Source organism: Cryptomeria japonica, chromosome 4, assembly GCF_030272615.1.
Source record: "Cryptomeria japonica chromosome 4, Sugi_1.0, whole genome shotgun sequence".
Lineage (NCBI taxonomy): Eukaryota > Viridiplantae > Streptophyta > Pinopsida > Cupressales > Cupressaceae > Cryptomeria > Cryptomeria japonica.
Window position 1 is genome coordinate 661,719,694 of NC_081408.1, and position 15,044 is coordinate 661,734,737.

Below are 15,044 nucleotides of genomic sequence, written 5' to 3' on the forward strand. Positions count from 1 at the left end.
TTATTGGATATCCCTACCTTGACTGCATCAAATCGTATCAGAGATGGTTTGTGAGCATGTTGTTGGACAAAGTGTTGATTGTGCACTAGTTGGTTGGAGAGAATGTTGAGGCAACTTGTATACTTATTTAGATCACCGAACGTGAGGGAAAGAAAGGTTTGCAGGTAGATTGCCGATCCTAGAGCTTGAGCTTGTGGCAGTTAATTGGTGAAGACTTGAACATATCGTTGATTGAGGAAAGCTACAGTTTGGACAAATAGATCATCATGGAGAGGCAACTAGATGTTGTAGACAGATCGTCAAACCCTTTGAGGCAGTTACAATTACCTTCTGATAGATCATCAAACCAAATCAAGTGAAGTGACTCACTTTTCAATTAACCTCGAGAGTCTAATGCAGGAGCACCGGTCTAGTTCTTACCGGTTGAGGTAGTTTGCAGTGGAATCGCTGGAGATCATGGTATTTCTCCTTGTTTGAGCATTTAGTGTTGTGGTTTTGGGTTTATTCCCTTGTGTTCGTGGTCTTTGTCATGTTCTATTTTCATGGCTTTTTGATTTAATCCTGGTAAGTTATCGATTCTGGTATTGGCCCAATTGATATATTCTTACTGACCATTCCAAAAGTGTGTTGAGTGAAGTTGGATTGGGTTTCGGTTGATCTCTGAGACTTGCGGATCGTGTATTTATGTTTCTTGTGTCATGTCTAATGTTACTAGAGGACCACACATTATTTTATGTAATTTGGAAGTTGTTCTTATTGATTTGAGCCGACATGTTACCGTTACACATTTCATGAACCAGTTGGTCTTTGGGCTGACTTGATTAGGTTGTTATTATTTGCGGATGATATAAATGGAGGTTTTCAAATCATTTGGGAAGACATAAGTGAGAGGATCAAAGACTGAGTTTAGAGATCGAGCGAAGATGTAGATCCAGTGAGATTTTGACCCAGTGGACTGAAGTTGGAAGGCTAAGGTCCATATTAGGGTAGACTATTTCCGGAGGCCGATTTGATCTATGGATGATTTGTAGATCTTGTAATTTGTGTTGTAAGCATTGTTTGTATCCTAGACTATGATCCAACATGTGGCATGTGTAATTCTTCATACTGTAATAAGAATTGTTCATATTTTTTACCGGTTATGTATTATGTGATGTTACTGGTTGTTCTTTCTGTTATTTTTGGCATTGTGTTACCGGTTACTGGTATGTTTTACATGTGTTCTGTCTCAGTTTGTTCCTTGTCATCACTGGATCATCCTTATCTCCTATAATCTAACTTGGTGCATGATGTCTTCTGACATACTTGGCTAATACAAGCTCGGTAGGCTCTGTATAATCTTCTTCATCACTCGGTAACTATATATTCTCTTCATTTTCTTCAACAGTCTTCTCGGTAAGACTTGTCGGTTGAACATAGACAAATTCATCATAGTCTTCTGGTTCCTTGGAATTTCCTTCATCATTTCTTTTTGCAAATTCATCAATTTTCACATTTGCACTTTCTACTATTTTGTTAGATGATTTGATCAGACATTTAAATGCTTTGCTTCTAGAAGAATAACCTAGAAATGTTCCTTCTTCACTCTTCTGATCAAACTTGCCATTTCTATCATCTTTATGAACATAGCATCTACTTCCAAAGATTTTAAAATAACTTACATTAGGTTTCTTATCATACTAGATTTCATATGGTGTCTTCAAAGTACCTTTCTTCGATTGTACTCGATTCAAGGTGTAAACTGTTGTGCTTATTGCTTCTCTCCAAAATGTTTGTGGCACTTTCTTTTCAATCATCAGTGTTCTAGCACAATCCACAATAGATCTGTTTCTTCTCTCAGCTATTTCTATTGTGGAGTTCTCGGTGCAGAGACTTGTCTTTTAATACCATGATCATTGTAGAATAAGTTGAATTCATCAGATGTGAACTGTCCTCCTCTATCTGATCTAAGAAATTTCAGTTGTCTTCCTGTTTCATTTTCAACTCTTGCCTTGTACCATTTAAACATTTGAAAAGCTTCTGATTTATCTTTTAAAAACATTACCGACATCATCCTTGAATAGTCATCCACAAATAATATCAAATATTTATCACCATAATAACTTTGAACTTTCATGGGACCACAAAGATCAGTGTACACAAGATCTAAAATTCCCTTAGAAGTGTAAGACTTACTTGTAAATCTTGTTCTTGTCATCTTACCCATCTGGCATCCTCGGCACATAGCATTCTCAGGTTTTTCAAGACTCAGTAGACATCTTACTCGGTGCTTCTTTCTTATTTTGATCAGATTATCAAAATTTACATGACAAAACCTTTTATACCATAACCAGGTATCATCTATCTTTGCATACAAACACTTGTTTCGAGTTGAGTCAAGGTGAAATGTGTTACCTTTTGTTTGTGTCTCGGTAGCAGCTAGCTTTCCAATCTTGTCATGAACTTTGACAATTCCTTTCTGAAATTCTATTCGGTAACCTGTGTTGTTTAGCTGTGCTACACTCAACAAATTGTATTTCAAACCTTCAACCCAATAAACATCATTGCATCTTGCATTTGCAAGAAGTGTTATAGATCCTTTACCTTTCACCGGACATGGTACATCATTACCAAATCTTACATAGCCTCCGTCATAATCTTCTAATATAACAAACTTGTGTTTATCTCCTGTCATATGATGTGAGCATCCACTATCTATGATCCAAGAATCATTAGTGTTTATGTGAGAAATTAGGGCTTTTTCTTCATACTTTTCTTCATCTGATCCATCTTTGATGGCCACATAAACTACTTCCTCTGTATCAGTTTCATCTAATTTATCATCGTTGGATTCCTCATCGGCTATTAAGCATGTCTTTCTATCTCTTCTTCTGAAGTCTCGGTGTCCTCTGTAATGATTATCTTTCTGTCTGTCATCTCAATAATCTCTCTTTTCAGTAGAATCTTTGTCAAGACAGTTAGAAGCTATATGTCCTATTTTATCAGAATTGAAACATTTCAAAGGTAGTTTTCCTTTATACTTACCTTTGCCTCTCGGTAACCTTCTGGCTAATAGTGCTTCAAACTCTTCTTGCTTTTTAATTTCCTCATATAGTTTGTGTACTTCTTCCATGTTCTTACGAAATCTTTCACTTGCTCCACTGTAATCTCCTTCAGAGTACTTATACTTTCTTTCATTGTAATCATTAGATTCATCAAGATGAAAACAACTAAATGCAGATTCAACTTTATTTACCGAAGATCCACTATTATCAAAGTTACTTAACTCAAATGCATGTAGCTTACTAATAGTAGCATCTAAAGAAACTGGCATATTCAGTATAGACCTCAATTCATTGATTACAAAGACTCGGATTGCATAACCTGGTAGAAGGGTTCTTAACAACTTACTTGGTATATCCTTTTCTTCAATAGTTCCACCTGCTCCGTTGATTTGATTGACAATCTCCTTTAGTCTTGTACTATACTAAGTTATGTTCTCACCTTCACTCATCCTCATAGATTCAAGTTGTCCTCTTAGACTATCTACTTTTTCTCTTTGAACATGTTCATCTCCTCCATACACATATATGAGCTTATCCCACATTGCCTTTGCATCATTGTAGCCTTCTAGGTCATTAAACTGTGAGTCAGTCAATGCAGATGTTATTTCAATCATTGCTTGGATATGTTCTTGCTTTTCCTTTATCTCTTCCATTGTCAATGGATAGGTGCTCGGTGTAACAAAATCATTCTCCAAATAGTATACATCATATTCTCCAATTCCTGATAGATGCAGCTTCATCCTTTTCTGCCATGTAGAGAAACTTGACTTGTTCAGCTTTGGTGCATCCCTCTTATACATCTTTGGATCTTTAACTCAAGTGCCTTTAAACTTTTCTTCTAGAGTCCAAAGCTCTGATACCAATTGATAGTTCTGATACTTAATATAAGTGTAGATCCAATAGCCAATAAGATGAGAGGGGGGGTGAATCATACAAACTTAATCTTCCATAAAAACATCAGATTCAACCTCGATAACATATACTTCAGTAATATAACCAAAATTGCTAAGCATACAATCTCAAAAGCATATAAACATCATAAGCCTCAAAACACCAGATTTAACATGGAAACCCAAATAGGGAAAAACCACTGTGGGATTTTGGACCCACTAAGAAATATACTCTTCTAGAGTATGCTTGGTTAAAAGCAAATCCTGTTAAAGATTACAAACACATTGCTAGATGTGACCCGGTTAAGGGATTTCCCTCAGATCTGTTAGGATCTTCACCTTGTTAGAAGTGACCTTGTTAAAAGATTTCAAACACTCAATCAGAATGTCACCTTGCTAGAGGGTTTTACAAATAAGATTGTTAAGTCCAATCAGTTAAGAGATTTTTTGTCACTTTCACAAAATAACAGTAATAAAAATCTATCTGCAACTTCACATCTAAAATACTAAAGCAGATTCTTATTTTCTCAATACAATCTAGACATAGAACTAATCTTGTCCATCTGCTGGGCTTCTACACTCTCTTATTCAAATAGGTCTTCAAGCTTATGTGCTCGGTAATCACTATGTAGCATCCCTGTGCATACATTTGTCGGCATCATTTTTTTATCAACAGTTCCCTATTTATAAACAATTAGCTAACTGCTTAATCTCCTTGATCACATTTCCCATCATCAATCATAGCCATTAGATCTTCATGCTTGACCAAGTTCAATGCATCTTTCGATCTGAAAAACGTTTTACCTCACCTTGGAACTTGCATATATTTCTTGGAACCTGTGCTAGGGTATTGTGGTTCAATCTGAACTGTAGATCTTCCTGCCAATCTTCCATTGCCATAGATTCTTAACAAACTTTATTTACGGCATACCAATCATTTAATCAGTTCCAGCTCATCAGCTTCCTTCATTAAATAATGCATGTAAATATTTAATGCATTCTGTTGCAGCTCGGTTACAACTCGGTTACAACTCGATAACAACTCAGTAAATACTAAACTTCACTCGGTAGACATTCTGCCTTCATTAACCGATAGTGATAACCTTAGGGTTTACCGACTAGGTTCCTTAGGGTTTACCGACTAGGTTCTTTGCTCGGTAACATAGTATAGTATCAACCTTACAATTTACAACATATGTATGATGTTAAAACAATCTAAACATCATGATCTCATCATTGTCTGACTTGGTAATAGTTGCCCATTGAATACCTTATTCATCCTCTTATTCATCATAATCTTTCTGTGTCTTTTACCGACATCTTTATACTCTTCAAATCATACTTCTCAAGATATGGCAACATCATACTTAATTAGAAAATCAATTTCTTGACATCGGTGACAAAATAATAATATTAAGACAGTAAACATCCTTAATCAGTTATATCCATAATCATCAACAACCTTCTCAATATCCTTATTGAAATGCCAACAATCTTCCATTGTCTGTTATAATGCCAAATGCTAACAAAAATAAGTCACGTTCAAAATGCACTAGCATATAAAATAAAATATGACCCCTACTACAAGAATGTTCAAATCAATTTCAACACATTATCACTACTACCTGACTCTACCACAGACATTTTAGAATTCCTACACACAATTCAAGTTGAAAATGAAGAAGTAACATCAACAAACATTCAACTTGAAAATAATCAAGATGACCTGGACAACGAAATAGAAAATTCAACATCATTTATGGTTAAACTACCAAATAAACGTCATGAGCTACAAATCAGTAAAGAATCTTTACACATAGAAAATGAAGATGATACCGTTATTGAATGGCTACACATTACTCCAACCCCCATAAATGAGTACACTACTGAGGGCCTATTTGATATAGCTTTCCCCATACTTTTCCAAAATGAAAACGTATTTCCCATGCAACCACGCGCTAGGGAAGTCCAACTTCACGAATATGCCTTGCACCTGATGTGGTTCCATGATAATAGATTTGGACAACATCCACGCTTCAGATACTTCCTCCTAAACTTTATGATGTGCCACCGGAACCAATCTCTTGCCGCAGTATTCATTAAAAAGAAAGTAGAGGACAACGTACCAACCACAATTGAAGGCCTTCATACACATTTAAAAAAATTACCAGACAATCAATTAGCAGATGAACTATTGCACTTTGGATCTATTTTACGAGGAACACAAACATATTGGAACAAATCTCGAAGAGATCTAACAACTATGATCAACCAAATAGGTTCCCCTACATTGTTCTTCACATTAAGTGCAGCAGATACAAAATGGGCTGATTTACACAAGCTTTTCAACAAAAACAATACACCTTCAATGCTCTCAAACAAACAATGCATAGATAATGTGATTACAAATCCACACACAACATCTTTATATCTACATCAAAGATTCACAATTTTTTGTAAAGAGGTTATTGAAAACCTCATACATTCAAAAGATTACTAGTACCAATATGAGTGGCAACACCGAGGCTCTGCACATATACATGGATTCCTATGGCTACAAAACCAACCAAACATGGATGAACTAGACTGGGAAAACCCTATATAAGTAAATACACCAAAAGAATTCTTTGATAGCTATGTAACTGCTTGGAACCCTCATTCAAAATCAGTGAGAGATAATGTCATACATAGAAGTGCAATGGATGACCCATGCCTGCTAAATACATCTGAGATTTTTTCAAAAAACCCATACACAGATTATGAGGAATTGGTTAATCATGTACAAAGGCACATAAAATGTATAGAAAGAACCTGCCTACGTAAGAAAGGGAAACATGTGCAATGCAGATACAAAGCCCCATGGAAAGAATGCATGGAATCTGCTTTATTCTCCAATGAAGTAAGACAAAAATCTTACGAACCATCAAGAAATGATGATAGGTTGAACATCCACAATCCCTAAATGCTGTCAATATGGAGAGGTAATATAGATTGTCAACCTGTAATATCATGACTCCATGTCCTCAAATATATTGTTAAGTATGCATCTAAAGCTGAAAGAAAATCAGAGAGTTGTGTCAGCATGTTGACAAGAATTTGTTTACTTGAAAGACCAAAAGACCAAGCCTTAAAAGCATACCAAAAGTTCATGGCTGGGATTGTTGCTGAAAGAGATATAGGATCACAAGAAACATGCCACATGCTACAAAAACTACCACTTGTGGTTTGTAACTGTCAATTTATATCGCTAAATGTAGGGAAAAAAGTACTACATCGTCTAAAAACAACAAACAGTGGTAGTGAGATACAATCAAACTACATACAGTCTTGCATGCAATGACCACCTCATCTAGAAACTATATCACTTATTGAATCAGCAAGATCTCTGACATATTTTGCTTCTCACAAAGGATGTAAATAGCGACAAAGAAAAGGCAAAGCAATAGTTCAAGTCTTTCCATGGTTTTATAGTGTTCCAAAAGAAGACTCAAAACATTTTGAGATATTTTATTGGAGCGAGTTACTTCTATATAAACATTTTCAACAGATACATGATGAAATAGGCCTAACCATAGAAGATATAATTAGTCATTGGAAACACATGAACACACAAAAATACAATGCATGGCATGTTTATCAGACAAATCAACTTGAAGATGTCATGGACGAGGAAAACTATTCTGATGAAGATATTGAAAAACAAGAAAGCCTACAAATGGATGAATGGGAGTTTTTATCTCAAATGGGTCTCACTAATAATATCAAATTTAATGAACTTGAAATTTTAGGCCGACATGATTTTGACATAAACAACAAATGGGAAAACCACAACGCTCTCAAACAAACAACACATAGATAACGTGATTACAAATCCACACACAACATCCCTATATCTACATCAACAATTCACAATTTTTCGTGAAGAGGTCATTGAAATCCTCATACATGCAAAAGATTACTGGTACCAATATGAGTGGCAACACCGAGGTTCTGCACATACACATGGATTCCTATGGCTACAAAACCAACCAAACATGGATGAACTAGACTAGGAAAACCCTATAGAAGTAAATACAACAAAAGAATTATTTGATAGCTATGTAACTACTTGGAACCCTCATTCAAAATCAATGAGAGACAATGTCATACATAGAAGTGCAATGGATGACCCATGCCTGCTAAATACATCTAAGATTTTTTCAAAAAACCCATACACAGATTATGAGGAATTGGTTAATCGTCTACAAAGGCACACAAAATGTACAGAAAGAACCTGCCTACGTAAGAAAGGGAAACATGTGCAATGTAGATACAAAGCCCCATGGAAAGAATTCATGGAATCTTCTTTATTCTCTGATGAAGCAGGACAAAAATCTTACGAACCATCAAGAAATGATCATAGGTTGAACATCCACAACCCAGAAATGCTCTCAATATGGAGAGGTAATATAGATTTCTATCCTGTAATATCACGACTCCATGTCCTCAAATATATTGCTAAGTATGCATCTAAAGCTGAAAGAAAATTAGAGAGTCGTGTCAGCATGTTGACAAGAATTTGTTCAGTTGAAAGGCCAAAAGACCAAGCCTTAAAATCATACCAAAAGTTCATGGTTAAGATTATTGCTGAAAGAGATATAGGAGCACAAGAAACATGTCACATGCTACAAAAACTACCACTTGTGGTTTGTAACTGTCAATTTATATCGCTAAATGTAGGAAAAAAAGTACTCCATCGTATAAAAATAACAAACAGTGGTAGTGAGATACAATCAAACTGCATACAGTCCTACATGCAATGACCACCTCATCTAGAAACTATATCACTTATTGAATCAGCAAGATCTCTCACATATTCTGCTTCAAGCAAAGGATGTAAATGGCGACAAAGAAAAGACAAAGCAATAGTTCAAGTCTTTCCACGGTTTTATAGTGTTACAAAAGAAGACTCAGAAGATTTTGAGACATTTTGTTGGAGCAAGTTACTTCTATATAAACATTTTTGATAGATACACGATGAAATATGCCTAGCCACAGAAGTTATAATCAATCATTGGAAACACATGAACACACAAAAATACAACACATGGCATGTTTATCGGACAAATCAACTTGAAGATGTCATGGACAAGGAAAACTATTCTGATGAAGATATTGAAAAAAAAGAAAGCCTACAAATGGATGAATGGGAGTTTTTATCTCAAATGGGCCTCACTAATAATATCAAAGTTAATGAACTTGAAATGTTAGGCCGACGTGATTTTGACATAAACAACAAATAGGAAAACCACAATGTTCCTGTAAATTTACATGAAGTTGCACTTGAATTTGTTAATACAAGCAAGATGTGTCAACAAAAAATTCACTCACCCTTAAATTTGCACAATGAAAACTACAAATTATCACCAAATCAACAACTTACCCTTACTATCATTACAAATCATTCAACAAATAATTCCCCGAAACAACCATTATATATGGTCATACAAGGAACAACAGGAACTGGAAAATATTATCTAATTAGTTGCATAAGAAATGCACTTCAAAATCACATTCAAAAAAGTGCAACCACGCTCCTTGTCCTTGCTCCAACAAGAATTGCAGCATTTAATATACAAGCCACAACTATACATTCAGCTCTCAAGATTCCAATTCAAGATATGCAACCACTGCAAGGACAAACATTAGCAACATTCCAAGAAGACATGAAAAATGTACAATATATTCTCATTGATGAGATGAGCTTCATTGGGCCAAAATTATTGTTAAAAATTGATAGCAGGTTACGTGAAGCGATACCCCAAAAACAAAATATTTGCTTTGGTGCCATTTCTATAATTCTTGTAGGAGACTTTGCACAACTACCACTTGTAATGGATAAACCTATCTATGCATCACACACATGTGCAATAAATCTATGGCACAAATTCAATACAACTGTAACATTACAAACAATATTTAGACAAGACGGTGACGATCCAAACCAAATACAATTTTGTAGTACATTACAAAACATGTGCAATGTAGAACCCATAGACCATGACTGGCAATTGTTGATGACTCGCACAAACAAGCAACTGAAAGCAACTGAACAAAAATAATTCAACCAATCTATACATTTATTTGCTACAAATGAGCTAGTAGCATTACATAATAGAAAAATGCTAAAACAACTAAATGTTTCTATTGCACTCAGCCTTGCAGTAAATGCACAACATAAACTACCGTCTGCTGATAATGATGACCAAATTTCCCAAGAGGTCCTACTTAGCAAAAAATAATGTGTTATGCTTACAACAAACCTATGGATCCAAGCTGGTCTTGTAAATGGATCTCTTGGAGAGGTCAAAGATATTATATATCCATTGGGATCAAAACCACCAAACTTACCAGCATATATGACAGTCACTTTTGAAAACTATAATGGCCCACCATGGGATGAAACAAATCCAAAAACTATACCAATACAACCAATATCCCGAGGAAATCTAACACAAATACCACTATCCATGGCATGGGCTATCACTATACACAAATCACAAGGACTAACACTAAATAAAGCCACAATTGATATTGGTAAAACTGAACGACAAGGCCTCACATTTACAACAATATCTAGAGTCAAAACCATACAAGGCCTACGCATAGAACCTGTATTCTCTTTTGAGCGATATGAAAAAATGAAAAAAAACCCATACAACATTATCAGAAAGAAAGAAGAAGACCACTTAGAATTGCTCTCACAATAGAAACTACAGGTATGCATAATTACTTACAGTCCCTCATGAAGTTTTATTACTTTAATAAAATTTAAGAGCCATCTAATTATTCTCTATTTTGGGTAGAAGTTGCATTGTGATGAAGTTTTACACTGCTACAATATTGCAGCCCACCAAATAAAAGAAAACTCTTCAACAACAGGTATTTCAATTAAATTTCAATATTATGTTTTTCAAACATACATATCCCTTTCACTGTTCGCATTTATTCATTTGTTCTTTGTATAGCTTAATGTCTAAGTTTTTTTCCCATTCCTAACAAATATTATGTTCCTACATTCCTTCATTTCACATTAGTTTCATTATTTGTATTATCTACAGAGTATTCTATTTACCATCATGACCCTAACCATATCCATGATCAACCACAATAGCTCTCTACAAAAAACATTCAGGTATGTACACAAATTATTCTCTCCCCATAAAGTTATACATTATATATTATTTACCTTCTTAGTATGGCCAAATTGCATAAGTTTTGCATAATCATAATTGGTTTTTTTCAAAATGTTTGCAGATTAAAGTGGCAACGAAAGAAAGTAAATGAAGTAGAATAAGTCAATTATGGATTTTGAATTATGTATCATATAGGCACTTTCTCTTACAAAATATTCCTACACAAGGATATTTATATTGCAATTGATGTACATACAAATATTTACAGGTTCAAACAATTACACAATTACTTTTTTTTTAAATTCTTGGAGATTAAAGTGGAAAGAAAATAAAGTACAGGAATGGAATACATCAATTATGAACTTCTGAATTATGTACCATACAGGCACTTTCTCAAACAAAATGCTCCTACACAAGGACGTTTTTAAGCATTTTATGTACCTACAAATATATTACATTACTTAATGTTAAATTTATTAAATGTCGTATCTCTCTACTTACCTATCGGCTATCCTTGCACCTCCTAAGGTTGCAAGTGCTAGTGGAATATTTACCATTGAAAAAAATAGATAAGATATTTCATGGGTTTCATATAGACATGCCAATTATATTGATTGTTATTTTTAGGTTAGTTTCATTATAGGTTAGAATGTAATGGAGTATTTAATATTGAAAAACATAGATAGATATTTCTTAGGTTTCAGTAGAGCCATGTCAATTATTATTTTTAGATTAGTTTATAATGGAGTATTTAATGAGATCATAGCTCGAGAAGTTGATTATGTTATTTATGTATAGATTACATACACATTTGTTTACTTTTAAGTGGGTGAAATGATGTTGGCATTGTCAAACGGTTGTAGTTCAATTGATGAAGGTGATTGTAAGTTCCTTGACTGTGTCATCTACCAATCTTCAACTCCTCTAGAGGTCCAATAAATAAGAGACAAGACTAGGATTATTAACCTATGTATAGCTTTTAGATTAGTATATAGGGTAGATAGGAAAGAAATCTTATGCATGTGCCTAGATGGTTTTACATATCAAATTTTAATTACTTTATTTCTTAGATTTTAAAATATTTGTTATAAATGTTAATAGTACTTTATTTTTCTCTTTAGAAAGAAAGCCAACTTTTACAATATTTATTATCAAATAGCTAAGAGAGTCAAAATTATTTGTACAAGTACATATAGAATCTACTCTACAACTCCATGAAAAAAATCTCTTGTCTATTTTTCCTTTCACTGTGAAGTTTATAACATTGTACTTGTTAACCTCTATATATTTTGATCACCCCCTGCATTGCTTTTCATCCAATATGCAATCAAATATTATGCTAAAGTAAGTAGTTGTTTTACAAAGTTATAAGTTAAATAGTTAAATCATAAAAAATTTGTTAACGAAAATTATTTATATTTGATATGGATAAGGTGTAAAATTGTCATTAATTAGATGGGGTGGGAGGCAAATATACAAAAGATTTGGCCACCTAAAAATAAACACAATATTTTAATGCAAGCAATCTTTATAAATCAGTTAGTTGATTTTCTATTGATTGTTATTTTTAGCTTCTGTTTATAATGGAGTATTTAACGAGATCCTAGAGAGAAGTTGATTATGTTATTTATGTAGGGATTGGATACATATTTGTTTATTTCTAAGTGGGTGAAATGATGTTGGTGTTGTAAAATGGTTGTAGTTCAAGTGGTGAAGGTGAATGTGTGTTCCTTGACTTTGTCATCTATCAATGTTCAACTCCTCTAGAGGTGTAATAAATAGGAGATGGGGTTAGGATCATTAACCTATGTATAGTTTGTAGAATAGTATATAAGGTAGATAGAAAGGAAATCTTAGGCATGTGCTTAGATTGTCTTATATATATCAAATTTTATTTACTTTATTTTTTAAATTTCAAAATTATTGTTTTAGTGGGTAATAGTGCCTTATTTAAAGTATCGCGACATAACAACATTAAATTTACAAAATATTTAATTCTGATTATGAGATGGACAAATAAGTTTATTTTATGTTTCTCATGGCTTATGCATAAGTATTTATTTATATTCTCAATCCATACATGTTAAAGAGTTCAACAATGACTATATTCATATCAAATAGTCATTTGTTAATTTTTTAATTATACCTTCCATTAAGGATTAATAAGAAATCATTATAATATAGAAAATTGATTAATTTAATATTCATAATTTCTTATTATAATTAATTAAAAAATATTTAATGGAAATAGAATGTATAAAAACGTCCATTGGTTAAACATAGTGGGCACATCAAGGAGACAAGACTAAATATGTATTCAATGAATATCACATACCAATAAAATCAATCTCACATACAATTGAGAACAAATATCAAATGGATATTCTAAAAATCTAGGTTGATAATTACTATTATAAATTATAAATTTATCGATATTGTAAAGATGAAATTTGTATACTCTTTTAAGGAGAGTATATTGATACATTGATCTATTGACTAATTATGTAATTTTGTATAAAGTGAGGTCCCTTTGTATTATACCACCTATTTCTCTATTGCATGCATTCATATACACCTATCACTTACCTTATTTGTATGTACACATATCATAGTACACTCTAGCTATACATATTTTAATTGCACTTATATGTGCACATATTTCTCTTTAAGTGTCACCCACACTAATCCAACCACTTTTTAAAAGTTTAGGGTCATTTCTACAATCACAAGGTGAACCTTGCAATCATGAACTTGACCCTTTCAAACTCAAAATATTTTATTTAAATTTTAGTTGAAACCTATTTATAATTTCTGACTATTAGTTAACTAAACTAAAATTTGCAAGATTTATTGATATCTTTTTATTTAAATTCATTTTTGTCAAGTGCCTCCCTCTCTACATCTTGATAAAAACAATTATATTGTTATGCATTTGGAATATATATTCACTTATGGTGCACCATTGATGTTAGAGTGCGATATATAGTAAGATATTTGAATAGGGAAACATTTAATTATTTTGTTATCAATTCATGACATTTCATTTAATTTCATCATAAATTCAATTTTTGATAGATACCTTTTTTTTGAAAGTAAAAGTAACAACCATAAACATTAAGTTTTAGAGATGGGTTATTTGGCAAGACTCAAGAGATTGGTTGGTAATCGGCGATTTACCTTGCATATATTGGAGTTGATAGCCTACCTCACAACTCCCAGAAATTACTTGCAACTAAGATGCCTCATATTTGAAAATAAAAAACCATGATTAATGCTATGAAACCTTGAGAGAGATTGATCCAAAGAGGAATTCGATATTGAGATTAACCTGTAAATGAATTAGATATATTACAATGGATACAATGAATTCTTATAAAAGCATAAAGATGAAACCCTAGATGAAAATCTTAAGAAAGGATTAAAAGACGGCTCGATAAGTGTCTGCATTTGTCACATCCCATCTTTTTGCTTGATTAAAACAAAGAATTAGACTTATTTTGGATATCAAATGAATTAATTTTAAACAAATAAAATAATAGAATAATGATATATTTAATTTTAAATGATTAAAATGATAGATTTTAATGATAGAATAATGATGTATCTAGATTTTAAATAAAAAACGATGATATAAATTATGTTATCTTTACAATATACATACATTGATTTTAATTTGAGTGCTAATATATTGATGTGTGAATGAGTTTAAGTGGATGCAAGATCCATTGAAGATGGGGAACATGGTCGAGGAGAGGAGTCTAGCCATTTAGTAAAGAATGGATTATTCGAATCCAAGAATCAGTGTTCTCCTAGAATGATTAATTTTAACCTTATTAACACAACAACTTAGCAATCAGTATGAAAAAAGAAGATAACAGTAAGTAATAATACAACCACAAAGATGAACACCATAACACCACATATTTATACCTGGA